Here is a 6,903-nt window from a genome sequence, read left to right as displayed (position 1 = left end):
AAAAAAATCTGACTGATCTGAAATATTAGTGATATACCTGTACCTGTGCAAGATGCTAAAATTGTGAGCACACTCTGATAGCTGAAGATGTTATGCTGTCAGACTGTTGAGTACCCTAGTATGTGGTAGTGTTATGATCTATTAGTGCCTGGGGCTCGGTGAGGTCCATTTAAATTGGATCTTTCAAAGAAAGTAACTCATTGTGCTTTTCTTGATTTTTATGGTTTCTTGCTTGTGATTAAACTGAGTATATGTGCTTCTTGCAATATGATATCATGCATAGTAAGTTCTTGTAATAAATACACTCTTTCACAACACATGACTACCAATGTGCAATATAGACCTGTTAGATTTCATTTTTATCAATAAACATGAATTAAATTTTCAACATTTCAACACTGCTTTCTGCAATGCAGCATTAGGTTACGTACGTTGTATTAACACAATGAATGTTGGGGGGTGGAAAGCAAGAAAAGCAAAAATAACCAAAAAATTAAAACAAGTCATCCTCTTCTCAGGCACAAATGTAAAAAAAAAAACTTTTTTAACATTGGAAAATAGGTGCAATTAACACCAGTGCTGAACACAATAACTGTAAAAAACAAAAAACAAATAAACAGCAAGACAAGCAGAAATTACCAACAAAAATTAATAAATAAATAAATAAAAATAAAAAACATTCTCCTCTACTCAGACACAAATGTAAAAAGGTACTCTACATTAAAAAAATTATAATAATTTTGGTTATTGAATTTTGCAAAATGTTAACTTTGTTTCAATATTGACAACACTTTTGTTTGCTCCAATATTGAGAAAGCTTTTGTTTTGCAATGTATTCTCAAACTACACATCAATGAACTAAACAGTGAGCAAATCCATAAGTTTAGCTTTATGAAACTAATCACCATCTACCCCTTATAATATTAAGCTGGACATTTTCTTGTTTGCTGCTGTCTTTCAGATAAATCTGACAAGATTTGGTTGGGTCACACTGGAAAATCCACAGTATCTATGAATGATTTATTATTATTATTATTATTATTATTATTATTATTATTATTTGCCCCACTACTTTTATATCATATAATTTATGAACAGGCAACAAAGATTTTAAAGAAAAAGTATAGAAAATACAAATAATCTCTTAATATGTTGTTAATTGATATTGCCATGCTTTCACGTATTAGTGAAAAATGCTTTTGCATAATAAAATATAAATTACAAACGACAAATAATTATTTTGAGACAACACGTTTATGCTATTACAGCACCATCTACTGCCCTGAGATGTTACAGTACATGAAAAATAATATACCATAACATTATTTTAACAGCAGATGGTAGCATATATATATATATATATAAAGACAATACCAAGAGATGCGATTTAAATGCGTTATGAAACTAAGAGTAGTATTGAATTTAAATTCTCTTGTACACCTCATGGGCCTGTTTTTTTTCCTTGGGATAAAAATATTATATTCCAAATTACGTAAATTTAAATGGTTCGTTTCTTTGTTAAACATTTTACTTCATTTTTACTTAATTGCAAAACTGAAATTCAGATAGCATATGCACTAATATTTAGTGTTGTTGTTTTGTTTTTTTCATACTTTGTACATTAAGATTACATATGGGTGCAATAATAATCAGGCTGTCATTAAAATAGAAACAAACAAATGAGCATGACTTGCACTTTCTTTTGAACTTCTTAAGTCTAAAAGTGGAGCTGCTTGTTCTGCAAGTACGGGAGAATTGTCAATACGCTACATCAGAGTGCCAATTCTTTATTTTGTGACGCCCATTCTTAACTGCAGACGATGGTCAAAGAAACCCAAAAAGGTCCAAAAAAAAAAAAAAAAAAAAAAATAGTGGCTGTAGTTACCGGGGCAAGTAAGGGCATCGGACAGGCTATCGTGAAAGTGCTGTGCAAAGCAGGTTTCAAGGGAGATGTTATCCTCGCTGCACGGAATGAGAAACTGGGACAAGAGGCTGTTGCTGCAAAAACGTGATCTTCCATCATCTTGATATCTATGACCAATGGAGCTGTTTGAAACTCCAAAAGTTTCTAGAGGAGAACTACGGAGGCCTGGATGTTCTTGTTAACAACGCGGGAACTGCATTCAAACGTTAGTTTGCAGCAAGCCATTTTATGTGCTGTTTGTCAACGCAGATATGTGTAAATCTAAACAATTAAAGACGTTAAGTACTGACGAAATGCAACAAAATATATGATGACTTGAAAGAGTGATTGTATCATTTGACTGGACTGGCGAATTGATCGCAGTAATCTAATGTGCTGTGTTTAGTGTCTCAGGAGTACAATTGTAACATTTGACATTTTAAATATTATATATTGTATGCATTTCAGCGAGTTCAGTAGATTGTAGGGACAGTATATCCAAAAATAATTTTCTCAACTAATGCCATCTCAAACTCGTATGACTTTCTTCTGCATATGTAATGTATTAACTGAAAAAAATTCCATGTGCAACAGTCTGGTTCCAGAAATAAAGATTCCATTATTTTTTTCCATAGACTAATTGGTTTTCAACTATAATTTATAAACCTTTAAAGAACAACTACACTACCCATTGTTCAGCAGAGACAGATCCACCAATCCGAGAACTGCGGCCAACAAAGCCCGCCAAACAAGTCCAGCAGTGAGTGCCCACTTCCATGACACAATGCTGGTCTCCCTACACCCTCAAACTACATATATCAGAATATTTTGCAGTAAACTTAAAATTTCTAAAAAAAAAAAAAAACTTTTAAAAGTGTCAATATTTATAATGTATAATCTATTGAACCACTGGAGTCTGAACTACTTATAATCAAATCAAATCAAATCACTTTATCGTCACACAGCCATATACACAAGTGCAATGGTGTGTGAAATTCTTGGGTGCAGTTCCGATCAACATAGCAGTCATGACAGTGATGAGACAGTACCAATTTACAATAACATCAAATTAACACAGCACAATTTAAACATCTGATATACACATAATTACACTCAACAATATACAAATAATAACATACACAATAACCTTAAATAAATAATTTTATATATTGCCATATTTTTTATTCGATTACATCATTCGCAATGGTTCATGGGATTATAGTTTGTGCCTTTGTGAAAGACAGTCAGTATGGGATCTTGCACCTTTGTCTTTTTGTTGGATTTTCAAATACTTTTTTGCCTCAAAGCAAAGTTTGTAATGTTTTCATTCACCTCGGAGCTGGTTGGTTTGGTTCATGGCTTAGAACTCTTTTATGACTGATTTTATAGACGGGAAATGGGAAAAATACTTCCGGAACCCAGACAGCTGAAAACATGTGCGGGCACTGTTGAGTTCTATAGTTCTGATGCTTCACAGAGTCGTGAGGACTGTCTTTTGACAGTGCCTCAACCGTGTGGTTAGATGACATGAAGCGATAGATGGCCCGAGCCCAGAGGTTACATTGATATCATTAACTACTTTGAGTTGATATGAGAGCGAATAACTGCACAAGCTGAACCTGAACTAATTTTTACTCCAACTAACACTTAAAATGTTTGTTGTTCTCCGTCTGGATCACCTGTTTCAATAGTTTTGACATTACTTCTTATGGGGACCGGCAATCAGAATCACAATGGCGCTGCCCAGTGCTTGGTCAGGAAAACTGCATGTCACTGGGGTCCAAAATTGTCAAGCTTCAAAAAGGATATAAAAGCAGCATAAAGGTAATCCATATGACTCGAGTGGTTTAATCTATGTCTTCTGAAGCGATACAATCAATTTTGGGTGAGAAACAGACCAAAATGTAATTTATTTTTGACTATAAATTAGCAGTCTCCTTGGCACACTCGGGACATGCTCGTTCACACTTCCTCGCGCTTGACACATGCGCAGAGCGCTGCAAGAAAGAAAGTCAATAAAGTTTGAGACAGCAATAAGTGTGAGTAAATCAGGAGATAATTATCATTTTTGGGTGAACTATTCCTTTAAAGGAATAGTTCATAAAAAGAAAATACAATTCTGTCATAATTTACTCACACTCATGCTATCCCAGATGTGTATGACTTTCTTTCTTCTGCTGAACACAAATAAAGTTATTTAAAAGAATATCTCAGCTCTGTGGGTCCATACAATTCAAGTGAATTGTGATCAGGCCTTTGAAGCTTCAAAAAGGAGATAAAGTCAGCATAAAAATAATCCATACGACTCTGAAGCGATCCACTTGGTTTTGTGTGAGAACAGACCAAAATATAACTCCTTTTTCAATGTACAACTTGCCATTGCACTCTCTAGGCATGATCATGATTTCAAGCTCGATTACACTTCCTAATGCTTGACGCATGTGCAGAGTGCTAGATGACGCTATAGGTAGTGTAATCGAGCTTGAAATCATGATCGCCAAGGAGACCACTGTCAAGATGTATACTGAAAAAGGAGTTCTATTTTGGTCTTTTTTCAAACAAAATCAACTGGATCGATTCAAAATACACACTGAAAACCCTAATAAGTTCATTGCACTCATCTGATTGAGTAAACTCATTCCCTGAATTCCACTGAGTAATAGGATCTCCCAGAACTTGAGTATTTAAGTTCAATTAACTTGGTAGTAGAGTGAACTTAACTATTTAAGTTGAGTTAACTACATGCAAGTAGATGTAAATCAGATTTGAATTTAAATATTGTTGTTTCTACTGTTGTACATTTTAATTGAATTAATTCCATTTTAGATCAAACAACAGCACAGCTCTAATAAAGAGGGTAATTGATTCTAGGGCAGTTATTAAATAATACTTTACAGAAATGCATATATGCACTTCAGCTGCACAGGCACAAAGACAACTGAGAGAGTGTGACCAGGGTCCAGCTCTACCAAAGAGACACAGATCACCCTAATGGTGACATTACACCAAACAACTATTTGCAACAAAGTATAAATAATACAACAAAAGAGCTAAAACATCTATGAATTATTAATAACAATTATTTTAATTCCCCATTCTGTTCCCTCTGACCAAGGAAAAATAATTCAAGCAGCAAGAGATTGTGGGTATTCCCCATAGCCTCAATTTTGTACTCAGTAGTTTGAGTTATTAACACTTCAAATCTTAAGTCTTTGGATTTTTAAGAAAAATAAGTTCAATGAACTTAAATATTTGAGGTATGAGTCCAAAACTTGACATTTCAAGTAATACTTAATTAAGACAACTTGGTTTTTACAGAAATGACAATTTTAGGGTTTACAGTGCATTTATTGAACCACTGGATTCTGATGGATTATTTTATGCTGACTTTATCTGCTTTTTGGAGCTTCAAAGGCCTAATCACCATTCTCCTGCATTGTATGGACCTACAGAACTGAAATATCCTTCTAAAAATCTTTGTTTGTTTTCTGCAGAAGAAAGAAAGTCATACACATCTTAGATGGCATGAGGGTGAGTAAATGATGAGAGAATTTTCATTTTTGGGTGAACTAACCCTTTAAGTAAAGATTAAGTAAAATGTTTATATAATATTATTAGTTTGCAGCACAATCTTACTTAGCCACAAACAATTTACAATTCTCTTTTTTCTAGAGGCAGCAACTGAGCCATTTGGAGAGCAGGCTGAGGTGACCATGCATACCAACTTCTGGGGAACACTGTGAGTGTGCCATGCTCTTCTGCCAATACTTAAACCCAATGCTCGTGTGGTCTGCGTGTCCAGCTTTGTTAGCAAGACGTCCCTTGATCAGTGCAGCCCTGAACTACAGGCAAAGTACGAGTGAATCAGGTTTTTATAATAAGTTAATTATAAATACCACATCAACCTTATTGTACCTTATCATAAATTACACACCCGATAAATACCTTATCAGGTTTTTATTATTGTTTTGTGTTTTACCTTTTGTCAGATTAAGAAATATACAGATGTCAGAGGAGCTTTGCCTGTTGATGGGAGAGTTTGTTCAGGCTGCACAGAACGGGGACCATGTAGTTCATGGCTGACCAAACACCGCCTATGGTACCAACAAGGTAACAAACATCCAAATTTGTTCCTGAGATATGGTAATTAAGTCCCTACAAAGTTCTTAAAGAGATAGTTCACCCAAAAATTACATTCATTTTCTTGCCTGTCTGCAGTCTCTGAACCTGTATTCACTTTCTATTTGCTCAAACAAGGATATTTCAGCTAAAATCATCTGCATATTTATGGATGCCTAAAGTACTGGTTAGGGGAAGGATTCTGCTTCACTGTATTGGACAAAATAGACATTTATGCCCTTCTACCATCTTGATAACACTGATAAAATCAGTTATTTGGGATTAAGGCAGGAGCTAGAGGACTTGGTGTGTTGATTAGAAGTGTTGGCATTTCCTTGAAAAAAGTAGGTGGTAATCATAATGGTATGGAGAAATCATATTTTAATGATGATGATGATGAAACTAAATTTTGGGAGCCACACATTTATAGTGTGGCTTCTCAGCTTTAAGTATAATGGCATGCTATAGATTTGTGAAGCTTTTTTCCCTCAGCTCAAATGTAATGTATATGGCTTATGCATCCAGTTGTCAGCATGCTCTCTCTTAAATAATGCAGTCCAAAATAAAGGGAAAGTATGGTCATTAACCTGTCATACCTCAGTTTAACACCAGTGCACTGGCATCGTGGACTTCACTGTGTAAATGAATTAATTCAATGAGTTCAATCATTTGCTAATTTACTTTTCATGGTAAATTATTTTTTTTATATTGTAATATCAATCAGAAAACCATTTATTAACAAACAGAAACACATTGTATTATTCATATTTTGCATGGATACTGTAAACGTGAGGAAAAAGTAAGTGCATGTAAAGCTCAGTTGTTCCACTAGAGTGCATCATAGGACTGACATTTGAAGAATACCCTCCATTTATTCAATA

At 34.5% G+C, this 6,903-nt stretch overlaps 1 pseudogene; it reads left to right on the top strand.

The window, feature by feature from the left end:
- Positions 1–1,820: 1,820 nt before the first annotated feature.
- Positions 1,821–6,145, top strand: LOC127428550 (carbonyl reductase [NADPH] 1-like; annotated as a pseudogene).
- Positions 6,146–6,903: the final 758 nt, after the last annotated feature.

Source organism: Myxocyprinus asiaticus, chromosome 38, assembly GCF_019703515.2.
Source record: "Myxocyprinus asiaticus isolate MX2 ecotype Aquarium Trade chromosome 38, UBuf_Myxa_2, whole genome shotgun sequence".
NCBI classification, from domain to species: Eukaryota; Metazoa; Chordata; class Actinopteri; order Cypriniformes; family Catostomidae; genus Myxocyprinus; species Myxocyprinus asiaticus.
The sequence above is the reverse complement of the archived record's forward strand: the minus strand, read 5'-3'. Positions and strand labels throughout refer to the sequence as shown.